The following is an 18108-nucleotide window of genomic DNA, read 5'->3' on the forward strand; positions in this document are numbered from 1 at the left end:
CCGACGGTGACTCTAGCCCATAATGAACAATAATTTTCTTTATACCCGTTAACGGTCCGTGATTTACATGGGCCGTTTCCAGCGCGTGTTAGCTTTCGGCCTATTGACGGCCCATACGTTCTTGGGCTCCTTTTCGGCCCTCGATTACTTCCGGCCCGTTACTGGCCTGTTCCCCTAATGGGCGAAATTCGGCCCATGGCAAGAGTCGGCCCGTTACTGGCCTGTTCCCCTAATGGGCCAAATTCGGCCCATGGCAAGAGTCGGCCCGTTACTAGCCTGTTACCCTAATGGGCCAAATTCGGCCCATGGCAAGAGTCGGCCCGTTTCTGGCCTGTTAACCCGTTGCGTCGTTTCCAGCCCGTCCTATATTCTGGCCCATTAACGACCCATTATGCCTGTGACAGAATTAAGCCTTTGCTGTCCTACGGCCTGTTAACGGCCTGTTACCGTGCTGGGCCGATACCAATTACGCCCGATTACGGCCCATGTAGACCCATTTATCCGACGGCCCGAGGCCCACCGATTACAGGCCCATTTATCGACGGCCCGTAAGAGACCCATGGATCCTACGGCCCGTATATGGCCCATGGTAGTTGCGGCCACTAGCAAACCAGGGAAAAAGAAGACTAGGAAATAAATAAGGCCGAAACTAACGCTAGGCTATTAAGGCGATTGCACAGATTACATCCACTCGGCATCAAAGATCGCCACCAGTGCAAATATAGGGAACACCCTACACTATACAAAAATGGCTTGCTGTTTTCTACAGCCGGTGGCTGCATGTTAAGAATAAATTTTGTATCGCACCAAAACAAATTAAAACTATACAGTCTAGCACGTTAAGGTTGGCATAAAACTTAACAGTCTAGCAGACCAGAAGTTCAGAAGCTCAGTTCATTTGACCTGACTGTTACGTTTTCATGCTGTATTGTCTGATGGAGCACCATAACCCTCGCCTTCATTTCCCCTAGGCTCCTGAACAACACAGCAAATGTCTGATAGTCTGGTTTCAAAACCATGCATATCTTGACGACATTGAGCAATGTTTCTCCTTGTTTCACCAAGGGTCTCTGTTAGGGAATGGACTTGTGTCTGGAGCGCAGATACAACAATGCTTTGAGCTTGCATATCTTGATCATGAGGCAGTTTGGACGATATTGCCTTAACAACCAACCCAGTATTATGCAGGAATGTGCTTTTGGCACTGTTAGTGGACAGGTACTGACCCACTGCAGCAAGAGCTGACATTGCGGTTATAGTTGCCTCGCCACCTTCAGAAGGTGGCGGTTCCACCATTTTCTTACATTAGTAGTACCAGAACAGAAGATATTAAAGAGGCAGCAAAACCAGACAAAATAGCTTTGGTTTATATACAGGACTTATTCTGGTGAACCCATGTAAAATATTAGTTGTAATTTATTGCAAAGTACATAATAAAACCAGGTTCCAAACATATGACCATGTACCATCGCTAATGTATTGTCTATTTCTTCACATTGTATTTAGGGCTAAGGATAAAGAGATGAAGTTTATTATACGGTAAGCATAGTATGACATCATGCATATCACAAAACAACTGAGAATAGACAAACATGCAATTGTAACGTTGTGTGGGCAAGTCCAGCACGGAACTAGATTACGGGTCAAGATCAAAGGAACATCACTCCTCTCTTTTAAACCTTGTAAGGTGCAATGATACGCTAACACAATTGTGTATAAAATTGAAAAGAGTAATAGACATTGGCTGCAAACCATGCAGTTCAAGGCACAAGTCAGAGTAAGTAGTAGTTAAAAGGCATGAGGATTAAGGACTTACAACAGCGGCTTTGACTGGTGTAGTCATGCCCTTCTTCTTGCTGGTGTGACAGTCCTTGAAGATTTCCATAGCATTTGGTTCAGGTACTTTTTTGTCCTTGCGGGCTTTCCTCTGCATTTCAAACAAGTCAATATAGATCTGATAATATGGTACAACGAAAAGAGTGAAACAACAGCTAATTACAAGAGCCTCGCAGTGTGCAATATAGCTACGAGATCCCGTCGTCTGTTGGAATTTCACTTTCGTACGGTTGGCCTTGTTCTTTGAACAGTTCACCTACAAGAAGATAGATTTGTGTGGCACATGCGTAAATAGGACTTCAACATGTGATCTGATCACATATATATGATGTACCTGATACTTCGGATCAGACCAGTGTTTAACAAGGCCCCTCCAGTCTTCATCCGATATATTTTCCACTGGAGATGTTTGGGAAAGTTCACTGTTAGCCTTGCCTTCAAAGTGAGTTTTCCTTAAGTTATACCAATACTGTCGTAGAGCAGACTTGAAAACATGGGTGCAAGCTTGTCTGGTTGCATCATCTTGGCTATCCAAGTTGAACCTCATCTGTTGAAAATTATGGGAGTCTCATTATCAGCAACCTAGAAAGTATGGGACAGAGCAAGACGTTATTACTAGTTTCCATACATAACCATACTTACAGATAAATGGTCGAGGAAGGTGTTTAACTGGGTTTCGTCTTTGTCATTCCTATACTGAATCCATGTTGGGAGGATACGTACATGACACTTAACGGCAACCGCTGCCTCTGGTACTAACTTGGCTGACTCTGTAGCATCACGTGGCCTTTTTAAACCTGCCTCAAAACGGATCTCCATTCTTCCTCCTCTAGATTTACTTAACCTATCGAGCATTATCCCTGATGTTTGTTTCCTCTTGCGCCTAGGTGCTAGTCCAACAACGAACATAGGAAGTGTTAGTGTACATCAAACTGTGAGACTACATATAAAGAAGCATGCAACTGTAACTTGACTCCAGCAACTACCTTCTTGCCGTTGAAGCTCACAAGGTTCATCTGATATTGCCAACTCGTCTTGTGTCAAGAGTGCTTGGGAAGTAGTGTCAGGTGGCAAGGGAGCTTGGGAACGTGCTGCTAGCTCAGTTGACGCACGAGTAAGTCGTGCAGCTGGTAGTACTGTGGTAGGTGTTGCAAGAACTAGGGCCGTCTCTGCTTGTTTGGTGGCAGCTATTTGTTTCTGTTTGGCTTTTTTTGCAACTCGTGTAGCATGGGATGCCGTGTTTGTAGAATTTTCCGCTGGCCTTTGACCTTCTATTGCACCATCAGTACCAGCAGAATCTGCAGGATTCATCCACTTCTCATTCCCTGCCATTCTGTGTTTCTTCCTCTTTCTCTGTGCCATGTTAAGTCAAGCCGACAAGAAAAACGAATAACAATTTAGTTCTTCAGAACAAATTGATGCGTGACGCAGACGAACTGCTTTGATGTTAGACAACCACATGGTAGGAGGATGTAATATGTATGAAAAATAGGACGGAAGAGATAACCAGAACTATGATGTGTAAACTAAGAAGAAGACATTTCACCAAATTAGAAGCAATGCAATGGAAGGTAGACACCATATGAAAGATGGTACAAATATCGCTCTGCCAAGTTAACAGTGTCTCATCATAAATGGCGTTTAAACAAATGTGAAGCAGTACAAGAAATAAATCATATGCAAGATGCAAACAACATCACACTACCATGTTAGAGGTCTCTCGTCATTAGTGCCATTGCATATTCACAGCTTATGATGTGTAAACTAAGGAGAAGGCATTTCAACAAATTAGAAGCAATGAAAGCTAGACACCATATGAAAGATGCAACAAATATCACTCTACCAAGTTAAAACTGTCTCGTCATAAGTGCCATTTCAACAAATTAGTAGTACAAGCTAGAAAAGAATGTGAGATGTAACCTATATCACACTCCGAAGTCAAACGTGTCTTATGATAAGTGATTGTTGCAGGTTACACAACAGTAGTAATTTGATGTAAGAACATGGTGTGATAGACAGATATTGTATGTTCTAGAAACAGGAACACGTGTCTTATTCAAGTATAATGTGTAAAGTAAGCAGATGGAATTCAACAAAATTAGAAGCAATACAAGCTAGACATCACACATAACATGCAACCGCATATAACAGTGCCAAGTTAGAGGGAGCACCAGTGATGCTACACTAGGGGAGACGTGCTCATCATAAACACAGCTTTGTTGAGTGTCTATGCATGTGTTGTCTTGGAAATCATCTTGGGGGTGTGGAGGAGTAGAAACTATAGAGGCCCTCCGTTCGGAAGGAGCACCTTTATCCGCTGCCTTGCTAACTTCCTTCCGCTTTATTGATTTTGAATTGTCAAGTAAAACCGACAAGAAAAAGCAATAAAATTCTCTCTTCAGAAATCATTCATGCATGATACTGACAACACTACTTTGATGTAAGGCAAACACATGATACCAGGATGGAATATGTACGAAAAACAGGACGGCATGGCATGTTCACAACTGTTTGTGTAAACTAAGCAGAAACCATTCCAGCAAATAAGAAGCAATGCAAGCTAGACACCACATGAAAGATGCAACCAATATGACTCCGCCAAGTTAAAAGCGTCCCATCATAAATGGAATTTCAACAAATTAGAAGCAGCGCATGCTATAAATCATATGAAAGATGCAACTAATATCGCACTGCATATACTAAAGGTGTCTCATCATGTTGATTGATGCGGGATACAAAAAAAACAATAGTTTTATGTAAGGACATGCTTAATAGACAGATGTACTATGTACTAAATACAGGAAGGCATGTCACATTAACAGGTATAATGTATAAGCTAAGCAGACTAGCACATGCAGTTTAACCAGATTGGAAGAATTACAATCTAGACACCATATGCAACATGCAACCACATATCACGCTGCCAAGTTAGAGCAAGCACCTGCGATGCTAGTGTAGGGGAAATGCTGTAATCAACTACAGAGCTACGTTCACTATCTTCATCTAGCATTTCTGTTTCTTGAGAATCATGTTGGGAGGCTGACGCTGCATTCTTTAAATGAGGAGTAGTCCCCTTGCCTGCCTGCCTCGTCATAAGTGATTGATGAGGGATACACAAGAACATTAGTTTGATGTAAGAACATGGTTAATACACAGATGTACTAGTATGTACCAAAAACAGAAAGGCATGTCATATTCAAAGGTATAATGTGTAAGCTAAGCAGATGCAATTTAACCAAATTGGAAGCAATACAAGCTAGACATCTGGCTGGAGTGGTGAGCATGATTAGCTAGGACCTGAGAGCCTGGTGGGAGGCGGGCTGCTTCGCCACCATCGCAGCTTTTTAGTTGGCTTCCAGGTGATGCCTATCTTTGCTGGGCTTGTCACTGGCTCGGCCAGTGCCCTGACTAGATATTTGTTTTCTGGTGCTCACAGGATGGTGGTTCATGTAAAAAATATCTTTCCTTATCTTACCGACTTCGGCCTTTCGAATATAAGCTAGACACCATATGGAACATGCAACCACATATGACACCGCGAAGTTAAAGCAAGCACCTGGGATGGTGGTTCATTGCGAGCGAGGTCATCAACTCCAGAGCTATGTTTAACGTCTCCATCTGCTGACACTGCACCCTTTATAGCGCTGTAACGTGTCTTGCCTACCCGCATACGAAGCTGGAGCGACTTCTCTCTTTTCTTTTTGGCTTCTCTCATGGCAGCAGAGTCTGAAATACCCTTGCATAAAAACACAATAGTGAGAGTAAGGGTGAAGTGTGTGCAGAACTAGTGCACTGTAAAAGTAGCAGATAGCAGGTGGCTGAAAAATAAATGACATGAGACATATGATAGCTCTACAACATTGCATGGCAAACAAAATTAGATTCTACTATGTATGATTTTGTAATATATGAGCACAGGAAATGCAGGTACTCCTCCAGCACACCACCACATGTGGTCATATCTAAGATAACAGTCGACTGAAAATAAATAGGTCAGTCGATTTTTTAATGAACCGTCCGATCTATAAGGAATGGGCAGATGGCCTTCGTCTACCTCCCGCCAGTCACTATTGATGATCTTTCTTGAACCGCCAGCGACCACCGGCCCAGACCCCTGCCTCTGCCGCCCGCCCTCCCATCGACCTGACACCACTGCCGTGCTTGGCACCGCCCCCAGGCCATCCCTTTAATCCCGGCCGACCTCCAAATCGGGCGCCAGTAGCTCTAGGCCGCACACGCCTCTAAGATAAACACCAAGGCGCTGCTTCCCCGGCGTAATAGGTGTACTAGCGCCTGTTACACCGGGGAATGCTTCCGTTAATTGGGAATCAACTAGCCAGAAATTGAAATTCAGGGGGGCGACAGACCTCTAGCTAAGGTGAAATAGTATATGAGGAGAAACCTTGTGCATCGCGAGTTACTAGGAACATCTAGTATCAAGAAGAAGCGGCCAACTAGTGTCTTCTGTGGGATGAATACCGTGCAAGCAGAGACGTAAGATTTGCACGAATAAGGGAAGAGGAGTACCTTTTTCGGTTGCCGGTGTGGTCACCTCCACATGTCGCGCCGATCTTCTTCTTTTTACCGGGGAAACCGATGTTCTGGAGGGTGCAGGCTTGGACGAACCCATGGCCAAATTGTTGACTGTGTTGCCGTGGCCGTATGTCGGCGGAGGGGAAGCAGATCCGAGGCGGCGAAGGACGGCGTAGCAGGAACAGCTCCGGTGCGGTGGAGGGTGGCGAAGTTGGAGCGGCAGCGGTGAGGCGCAGGATGGCGTGGTTGAACTGGCTCGGGTACGGACGGCTCGGCCTCGGCTTCAACTACTAGCCGTGGAGGGCATTGCGGTTGAGGTTGCGGTGGACGACGACGTTGGGGTATCGGCTCCGGCGTGATGGAGGAGGGCGGTGGTTGATGGGTGGGATGGGGTGGCGGACGGAGGACGCCGGGGTTTCGCGGCTGGTGGAGAGGTAGTTTTGGCGCCCACGAAGTATGAATGGGGAATCAGACGGGTGGGGGGAACCATGTTTCGGTCTGGGACTTGCTTGTTTTTGGCTTTTTTGAACAGAAGATGGGACGCGCTTGTTTGAAATTTGGGGAAAGTACAAACTTTGCCCCCCTCTTAAATTTCGGACCTACTGCGGGTCGGGGGTAGGATGGTAATCCCAGGTGTCCCAAATAGTGGGCGGGAGCGATTTCGGCCGTGCGCATGTGTGCTTAGGCGGCCATTGTGTATGAATTTTTTTCGGATGCGGTTGCGTGGCGTCTAGATGAAGCTACAAACCTACCCCGGTTTAGACCTTTGGACGTCGGGCCGGTAGGTTTCACGGGTCGGAGTTATTAGAAAAGTAATTTCCTTGTACTACCAAACATTGGTCTCACGCAGGTTCGGGCGAGTAGAGGCTCTTTTGGCGCTTCGTTCGAAATTTTGAAACACAAGCATTCACGTTTAGAGTACTCTTGAACTATGAGGATTGACCTAAATAGACAACGTTATATTTGACCTTGTATGTTTGAAAACCTCATTAAATTATCCGCTTCTTTTTGAAATTTTGACACTTGAAAATCCTATAACTACGATTATTTTGGAATGGAGGAGCTAAATTTGAATCTATTTTGTACACGACTACATATGCTATTATGTACAAAATCAGAGCAAAGATTGGTGCCCCCATAATTTAGGTATGGTTTACAAATGCCATGATATCAAATTCAAATAATTGAATGGACTTCATGTTGAATTCAATTTTTTTAAACCACCTTAAGTTGAATTCAAATGTATGCTAGTTCATAGGTAGCTATTTATAATGTCCATTGTGTAACTTTCGTATGTATAATGTGCTTTACACACACAACATGAACTATACTCATGTTTATATTCGATTGCTAAAGCGATGCATTGTGTGGAGTTCAAAATACTAACTATGTGGATCAATTGTGTCGAATAATAACATAGACATGCTCAAATTCGATAGAATCTAGATGTCTGATGGATCAATGACCGCTCCTTACGCGAATTGCAAATATCATGATCCCATCCTAATATTTGGATACAATTTATATCTTTAATCAATGTGTAGAGCAGTCTTTTACGTGTAGTTTCACTCTCCATCGGTGGTCTCTCACACATGCTCACACTCTCTCTCCCGAGGTGTCTTTCTCGCACACATGCTCTAGATATAACCCTCCCTCCCTCTTGTAACCATTTACAACTGTTTTCACTAACCTTTATCACAAGCACTCTTCCTCTCGCAAACATACACACGCACAATCCTCATCGACCCTTTCTATATACGTGGACCTGCCTACGTGTCTCATGTACGCACATTATCTTTACGCCTGTCTCTCATGCATTGTCTCACACCCCTCTTCCTAATCGACGAGTATGATTCTAGCAGAGCATTCTGTAGGATGCCCCATAAAGTTAGGTTGGATGAATAGTAATATCAGAGATAAAGGGGTTACCTTAGTCCGAGAACCTAGGGTTACAAATCCTAGCCGGCTTTGTCAGTGGACACAGAGTCCTTCACAATTCTGCTATCTTTGTCTTGTACGACTAGTCACATGGGTCTTCCTAAATGCGTCACGGGCCGACCAATGTGGCGCAGGACGGAACCGAACGAAGGGCCTCACCTCGACCCACCGGACCTCACGCGGTGACACACCCTCTGCCCCCACGTCTCATTATCTTCTCACACCCACACATACCAACACAAACACCACACACACAGAAAATTTCTCCTGGTGCCTCTATTCCCCCCCTTGCATATACACACTCAAGGGAATGGAATCTCTTGTCATGACATCATATTCGTCTCTCTCTCTAGACCACTCTCATTTCTCGTGCTATCTCTCCAACGCCCCCCGTCGGCCCCTCTATCCATGCCTCTCTCGAATACGTAATACACACACATACCTCTCTAGGCCCCGCCAAATGCATCAACTACACATTCACACATGTTACATCACGTACCCCATTGATCTAAAAAGCCCTCTCTTCATGTTTATTTTGCATACAACATTCCTTTTGAATAAAGTGTGGCCAAAAAATTATTTTAGAGTTTCTACATATATACAACATTACAAAGTTATATGGAGGAGTACGAACGCTAATTTGCATTGCATGGTGCCCACAATGATTTTTATTCTGCACTGTGAATTTGTATATTTTTATACTATATACAAAGTTAGTCATAACAAAGAGAAACGAAGAGCATCTCTCTCTCCATCGCATACCCCCCTGTACACCCCTTTCACGTATGCACACAAAACTATCTCCAGGTCCTCTAAAAGTAAGCCCCCAGAAAATTCACGCATGTTTCATCTTTCTCTCGCGATATATGCAATGACGATCACTGTATTTGAAGCGAAAGCACGATATGTACATTGGACTTCAGAATCCACTCATTACAGTCACCATTTACGTTTAGTGGTTATTATACAGTCACGGGCTCACCGTACAACTCTGTATTTGCTCATGACATGACTAGTTGACCAGTTAAACGCTCCACGTGGCACCTCTAGTGTTGCATCACATTATCTCACTACCATCGTGCCCACCTATCGACTTGTATATACTCTACATCTACACTCTTATAAAATACATAAAATACACTCTTATAAAAAACAGAGTTGGTGATGATGGCGTGCCTGCCATCCTGCAATATAGGCCGTCCGATTTATATCTGACGGATAGGAAAGAAACTATGGCAATTTTGCAAAAAGGTACCCACACACCTCTCCACATTTGCAAATAAGGCCTTCCCTCGTTCATCCCTTTCTCTCACAAGATAAACAAGTCATACAAATGCATCTTGATGTTATGTGCAACGCACGGGCATCTTGCTAGTAAGAATGAAAACAAACGACCAAAAAATATTTGGACGGTGGTTTGAAGTCATGACCGCTGGCACAGCGGACAAGGTGGCCTTGTATTGGTATGCTAAGCCGTCTGGTTTAACACACAGGAGCTGGTGTGGTGATTATACACACACGCACGCACGCACACGAACTGCATCCACGCAACACTCACACAAACACATGCACCCACGCACACACGCAACACTCACACGTACACACGCAACCACGCACGCACGCAACACTCACACGCACGCACGCAACACTCACACGCACACACGCACGCATGCATGCACACACCAGTACACCACACGACCAACACACACTCTCACGCTCAAGTGCTCAACCTACACGTGCATGCGCACACATCAGGCCGTGACAGACACATACACAACCAGGTGATTCCCGCGCACAGGTCGGAGCCTTGTCGCACCTGCGTAAATTTGTGTTTATCTGACCTTTTGCCTATGCGAACTAACATGTGGGACCCACAAGGAACGTGGTCAATTTAGCTAGTCAACATGGCACCACGTAGACTATTTGGCCGGTCAACAGAGTGCAATCCGATGCTGAACTGTGAGCAAGTGACCGTATAATCACCGCAAAACGTATATAGTGACCGTAATCAGCTTATTCTGAAGTTCGGTGACCGTATTACGCTTTTCTCTCTGTAGGCCCTCCAAAACTACATCTCTAAACTTTCTCGCATGTTACATCTAACAACTATGCAATACAGCACTACTACTACACTCTAACACAATAAATCATATGTGTTTTTAGTTTTACTAGATATCATATTGTTACTTATAATTATTCAGTTTGCATACATTAAAATTGCCTTTGAAATGTATGGCCAGTATCATCTACCGCGCGGGAAAAATCCCGCCCTTTCCTGTTTAATCGGGTTTGTATCGATGGATCGTGCGAAACAACAAAACTATAGTACTATACAGTACTACAAGTGACAGTTCACTGGGCCGTCGTGTCGTCTACTCCTCCGTCGTAAGAGTGGAGCGCTCGCTTTCATAAATCTTGATTCTATAATTTTTTTAGATCAATATAATTGAGATTTGTATAGATAGCACACAGGAGCAAAACCAAGTGGTACGGTTAAGGGCATCCACAATGTGTAGCCAAATGTGAAAATAGCTTTTGGCATCGTGTGAACCATTGTGGACGGTGTTGCCAAAGCCAAAAAGATGGAACCGAAGCTCCCTGATTGATTGATTGAAGGAATAGAAAAATGCAACGTCTCTCCTCTTTCTCCCATGCTTGGACGCATGTAGTACAGTATAGAGCACAGAGTCTACTCCCTTGTCCCTTCTATCACAAATCACAAAGCAGTGAGGCGTCAAATCACAAAAGCACAGACGAAGCAACCATCATTTCACTCTTCGCTGACTCCGCTTCTCCATCGTCTTCTTCGAGAAACCATCTCACCCCACTAGTACTCCTAGTAGTACTAGTAAAGGACTTCCTGGATGCAAATAAGACTTCCTGCTTATAGGTGGGCTAGGTGGGCAGGTGGCAACATTCTAAGTGCTAAAAGAGTTGATCTGGAAAAAAGAGTTGATCCAATGCTTGGTTTTGTTTGGATTTTCCAACTATGACCATTGGATAGAGTGGATCAATGGCTTACGTTCAAAGTTATTCTCATTCTATAGAATGGTATAGGAACGTGGAGAGATTTGGTTGATTTTATATCGCTGAATAATATAAAATATTATGAGTGCACATGCTCCACCCCGAGGTTTGTAGCTCCTTCTCGGCCGTCGGGAATCTATGTTCTTCCACTCTTTCGTTTAAGACATGAGCTTTGTTCATCCTGTTGCCGACACGCGGGACATCTATATGCCTTCATTTTACAAAATCATACTATATGCCTCCATGACACGCGGGACATCTAGCATCAAGGTGGCGTATCATGCAAGAAAATGGAGATATCCAGTGCGTAAGTGAGTCATGCACTTCGATGGCACCTAGTACTACGCAATATTTTTTCTCCTCGATGGCACGTGAATAGTGCAGATACTCAATGACAGAGCACGGGATGGTAGCCATGGACATGGTCGGCCCTTTTTGAAGAGAGTACTAATAAATAACTTTGATGTGTCCCGTCAACTCGCAGAACAACGAGAAGCTTGCTTACTACGCCTTCTCCCTCGCCAACGCGTGCACGGTGGCTCGCAGCACGAGGAGAAACTTTGCTTACAAGCGGTGGATGTGCAACAGTTCATTTGGTGTCAGATTGCCAAAAGTATTACTATAGTACCATAATTATTGTTCGACTTCCGGAAGAGGAGAAGAGCCAAGCGCAAGGTCACCTACTAACCTAGTACAGTACTACTATAGCGAAAGCTGGTCCACCTTTTTAGAGCATGGTTAATTAATATAGGCGGCTCTTGCAGCGGCACATCATTTAGAGCAAGTACTCTCTTCGTAGGAACAAAGGAAGTGAAACAAAAGTTGGAGTGGATGCTAGATTGCCAATTAAAACATGATTACATAGGAAAAAAAATCCTATAGCATTCTATCCTATGAATCAAAAGACCAATGTAGGAAAATTATGAGGGGGTTCTCTCCAACAGTGTTCCTTGGCTCGCACCTAGCATCACGGTGGTCGAACTTGGAGTCATTCATCTGGTACACGTGGCATCTCAGATCTGGACACAAGGTGACGCGAAGGAGGTACACTTGCGCACGGCTGTCGCAGTCGCACCGCACCCTCACACGGTCGCTCCTGCACGCCGCGGTCGCACCGCACCCTCACACAGTCGCTCCTGCACGCCGCAAACCCAACCAAGGGAACGCACCCTCACTAACACGTGCTGTCGCATGTGAACAAACCAAACTCAGCCATCCTATCGCTGACACATAATTTTCGTTCATAGAGTATGTTTATCCAACCGCATGTTGGGGAGTATCCGTACGGCCCGTGCGGTGGTCTGTTGGGGAAGAAGAAGAGGTGAGGAAGAAGGAAAGAAGGGTTAGGAGACGTAGGATATTCATCCAACCGCCTGAAATGCTAGACTGACCCAAGTCAGGCGACTTGCATAACAAAATATGTTTTTACACAGCAAAAGATCCATAAAAACAACAACATAAAGAAAAACTATCACTGCTCACGAAAAGAGACACCCTCGTCGTCTTTGGCTGCCGGCGCGAACCAGCCGTCGCTGCCGACGTGTGTCTCCGCACCGTGGTTGTCCTCGGCCTCCAGCTACTCGTTCAAGCGGAGCGTGCGGGCGCTCTACACGGACGAGAGCACAGCCCAGTTCAAGTCGAGGACGTCCGGTTCCGCCTGCAAGAGGGCCTCGATGGCAGCCGCATCCGCGCGCTCCGTGTCGAGTCCAGCCTCCGTCGCCCGGTTCAAGTCCAGGACGTCCGGTTCTGCCTGCAGGAGGGCGTCGATGAGAGCGGCATCCGCGCGCTCTGCGTCGAGTCGAGCCTCTGCCGCCCGGTTCAAGTCCAGGACGTCCGGTTCCGCATGCAGGAGGGCCTCGATGGTAGCGGCATCCGCGCGCTCCGCCTCAAGTTGAGCCTCCGCCGCCCGGTTCACATCCATGACATCCGGTTCCGCCTGCAGGAGAGCCTCGATGGCAGCAGCATGCACGCGCTCCGCGTCGAGTTGAGCCTCTGCCTCCCGGTCCTCCTTTAGTATCGCCATGTTGAACCGCTGGTCCGCTTGCACCATGGGGGACTTGGACGCCGGCACGAAGTCGACGTCCATCGTCTCATACCCATCGGGGGCCTTCTGCGCCGCGACCTCCGCCATGAACATTGGATCGGCTTCCTCCTCCTCGTAGCTTGGCTCCAGAGAACTCGGGGATTGGCCCGCCGCAAAGCGAGCTTGGGAACGGAGGTCTGTGGCGCCGACCGCCGCCGCGATTTCTGCGTGGCGCTCCGGCGTCAGCATCTTGTAGTAAGTGATCTTGCGGCGCACCATGGCTTTTCGGCGAACTAGGGGACGCTTGATGCGGGCTAGGGGATCGAAAGGTGGGGGAATGGGCTGGAGATTTGGTGTGGTTTTAGGGCAGTGGCTGGCGTAGGCCGAGCAGCGAAGGTTCTGGTGTGAATATGGTTCTGGTGACGTCCGGTCAATCTGTTTTGACTGTACATCGCTCTTGTCGCGTTCGCGTTGCAGCCCGGCACGCTGGACCCTCCACGTCGCTCACCGAATGGAACGCGCTTCGTCTTGCGTTTTCGCTCGCTTGTGGGACCGCAGTTGAGAGCAAACCGACGTCCCTCCCCCTCCCCCGCCCGCGTCATTTATTATACCACCACTCCCTCCGTTTTATGCGGAGTAAATAAAAACAGAGGGAGTATACTACGGATGAGGATCCCCTGACGTGGCCGAACGCATTGAGTAACTGACATGCGGGGCCTAGCAAGCATGGGGTCCGCCAGTAAGTGACCGAAAGGGAGGGTAAGGCAGGGATACCTACGTCAGAGGATCCACTTCCACTATACTACTTTGACCAAATGTTAGAGTAATAATATATGACATGCAACTTACACAAATGTTAGAGTAATAATATATGACATGCAACTTACACAAAGCATACAGGGTCTAATGCGTTTTTCGAGGCTAACTTTGACCAAATGTTGGAGTAATAATATATGACATGCAACTTACACAAAGCATAAGGTCAAATTCGTATGTGAAAGGAGTTTCCAACGATATAATTTTCACATTATACATCTCATGTACTATTAATCTTGTCAATAGTCAAATTGGAAACCATCTCGAGTACAAATCTAGGAGTACGTACGAATCTAACAATATTGATTGGGCGTTGTTGAATGTTGATACCTTTTTGATCAAAGTAGAGATACTTTGACTACACATAAAACTTATATGTAAACTAGAAAGGATAGGGGGAGTATATTGTACGTTCAAAAACGAAACGAACATTGAATACCCTTTATATATGATTTGCGCATGCTATGATCACCGGTTCAAAATTTTGAATCCGCCTTAGGTATCACGTGCCCCCACTCGTTCCCTCTCGATTTCATCTTGGGGTCCGGAGATCTATTGAAAGAGGACTAGGGTGGGTACATGCGATTGATACTCGGCGGAATGTTCAAATGAGGCATGCGGGAGGATGGACTCGATTGGAGGGCGACATGATCGATGGAGAAGAGGGTTGGAGAGGAATGAGAAATAAGCAAACGACACATGATTATACTTGAACGGCTCAAATAAACAATAAGTTGTCTCGCTTGGCCTACATAGTGAAAGGCCTAATGCGCAACGCGGAGCACTGACGCTCGAATATGGCCGGGAAAACAGGGAAACTGAGATGTGGGGCACACCCGTCGGGACGATGTAGCGCAGACTAGTCCAATGGAGGAGCTGGCCCACGACCTCCTCGCCACCGACAACCGTTCATGTGGGTCGTTGGGGCCAACAACGGGGCGCAGCTCCAGCACCACCTCTGGACACGGCGACCGCGGTGAGCGACACGCTCATATCGTCGCTAGACATGGTCGGTTTCAGTGTGCCGAGGGTGGCGTTAGTGTTGTGGCACGACCAATGGTATGTTTGGTTTGTGCCCAAGGTTGCCCCATCAAAGCATTGGGTAGCCAAAATTTTGGTTGAGGTATTTGTTGCCCATGATTTGGCCGACATTGGCAAGAAAAATGAACTAGAGTTGGCTAGAGTTCATTGGCATGCCAAAGAAATGGCAACCATCCAAACAAAGACCAATCTTTGGGTCATGACCAAAATTTTGGTTGAGGTATTGGTTGCCCATGATTTGGCCGACATTGGCAAGAAAAATGAACTAGAGTTGGCTAGAGTTCATTGGCATGCCAAACAAATGGCAACCATCCAAACAAAGACCAATCTTTGGTTCATGACCAAAATTTTGGTAAGGTGCACTTTGGCCACAATCCAAACACACCCCAACACCCGGCTCGTCGAGGATGCACGGGGCGCCGCGACGCGTCCCCGGAGTGGTGTAGCGCGGACAAATGCATCCTCTGGACCTGAGACCATGTCGGGTCGTCTTGCTTTTTCAATGACATGCGGGGATCGCATGTGAGCAAAGGGCATCTCCAACATTGCCACGACCGCAGCTGACTACCCTGGCACACCAAAACCCTCGTCCCTCGCGCCATCGCGCGGTGCGTTCCCAGCCGGCGCCAGCTACCCGCATTCATGCCATCCATTCGTATGTCGTCGTTAAGAGGCTCGGTGCCCGAGGAACCAACTCCGGCGACTTAATGGTGCACCCGGACGCTTGGCCTCACCGGAATGCGCTACTTAAAGCGGCAACGCCCAGCTAACCTCCACACCATAGCGCATCGTCCTCCTACCTGGCATCACATCCGCCATGACCGCAAGTGCGAACACTCTGCGGGAGAGCTTGTCTTCGGGGATGAAGCTCTAGGTCACCGCCCTCGCTCAAGTCGCCTCTTGCGACGCAGTAGCGGCGTAGCCAGACGGAGACGCGACTGCACAAGCGGTGGCCACGCTGGCGGCCGACGACGGGAGCACCGTCAGCCACGCGTCCTACTTGCCGCCGTCCAACGTCCGGCACCGCCGAGGTCGGGGACTCCTCCGAGGACGAGTAGGGCATGGGAGGCGGCAGGGCATGGTGTGCCAACTGGCCGGTCCGTATCCCGTGTTCTACTCTTCCTCGCCGGAGACCGCACCTTCACTTCACGGGTCTTGAACCCCGCCCCCGTACATAGAGATCGCAGATGGAGGACGTCGGTCGCCACCGTAGAATAGGTTTAGGGTCGGGTTTCTTTTATTTTTCTGTCCTATAAAAGTTCGAAATGTAATGAAAATCTGCCGTGTTTGCATTAATCTCGGCCGGTGTATATGAACTTTCACAATAATATACATATTGTAGGAGTACTAGCAAGATGCCCGTGCGTTGCACGGAAGATCAAGATCTTGTGGGAGAAAAGGATGAACGAGGGAAAGCCTTATCTGCAAATGTGGAGAGGAGTGCGGGTAAATTGTCATAGTTTCCTTCCTATCCGTTAGATATAGATCGGACGGCCTATATTGCAGGATGACAGGCACACCATCATCACCAACTCTGCTTTTTATTGAACTGAGACAAATCTAACATGCGAAGTAAAATAAACACATAGGGTCTATACATACACAAATTATCTTAGGCACTCCAATAGTACGTCCACTACACATTCACGCATTTCACATCTTTCTACATCTACGGGAACCTATGAAAGGGTTAACGTAAATTGCCACTCTCTCCTTCCCTGATTTTCATGGTGGTGGGCCCCTCCCTCCCCCCAATCTACAATCAACAGCTCACACGTTTTACATTACGTTAATTACGTAACTGGGATTACGTAGGTGTAGCATTACTCGTCCTAAAAACCCAACTAAGCCAACCTCCCAGCATATCGCGCGGGAAAAGACTCGGCCATGCCATTTTAGTCGGGATTACCGGATTACTAGTAGTAGTATCGATGGATCGCGCGAAGCAACAATTTTTTTTTGAGGGGGCGAAGCACCTAGTTTAAAAGGAAAAAAGGCGGTACACTCACAGCACTCGTGTCGCGGTCGCATTGCACCCCACACACGTTCGGTCCTGCACACGGCTCACGCAAACGGAACGTGCTTCGGCTTGCCTCTTCACTGACACGTGGGACTGCACTTGGAGAAACCGACCATGCGCCAAACTCCCCCGCCCACCGCGCGAAAATCCTCCCCCCCCCCACACCCAAAAATTCCCCCCAAATCCGATTCAACCGCCCTTCGGCCAACTAGCCAATAATATTCCCCAAACCCCCTCCCCCCTGTCCCCCTCCACTCCATTCGCTCCGTCAAAGCCGCCCTCCCCGCCGCGCCGATACGGGCGCCGCGGTTCGGCGATCCTCTCGCTCCCACTGTACGCTCTCGTAGACTGCCGTCCTCTAGCCGCGCCGCCACCTCTGGCTACGTTCTTGTGGAGGCGCACGGCGGTCAGCGCTGCCACCGCTGGCGACGTTCGTGTGGAGACGCACGGTGGTCAGCTTCTCGCACGGTACGCGCATTCTAGACTGAGGCCCCGTTCATGTCGGTGTAGCGCTGAATGTTAGCTGATAGACATTGTTAATCTCACTGTTTGCCGAAGTAGTTTACTGTCAATATGCTCTGCTTAAGAAGCTTCCTTGCCCTGTTCTGCACTCAATCTGCTTAGCTGAGATGGCATGCCAAGGCCGATTAGTTGCTAAAATATCCTGCCATATATTTATTGTGACGTCGATTGCCATGGTCTAGTAGCCAATCTGTTAGGTGAAATAGCTCTACACCGTTTTATACTCGATCTTTGTTGCTGCGATGGCCTTCGATAGTTCGATGGCTGTGTGCTTGGCCTCATTGACTGCTGAAACAGCCTGCCATAATTTGGCACTCAACTCTGTTTGCTGAATTAGCTTTACATATATTTT

Source organism: Aegilops tauschii, chromosome 4 (assembly GCF_002575655.3).
Source record: "Aegilops tauschii subsp. strangulata cultivar AL8/78 chromosome 4, Aet v6.0, whole genome shotgun sequence".
Taxonomy (NCBI): domain Eukaryota; kingdom Viridiplantae; phylum Streptophyta; class Magnoliopsida; order Poales; family Poaceae; genus Aegilops; species Aegilops tauschii.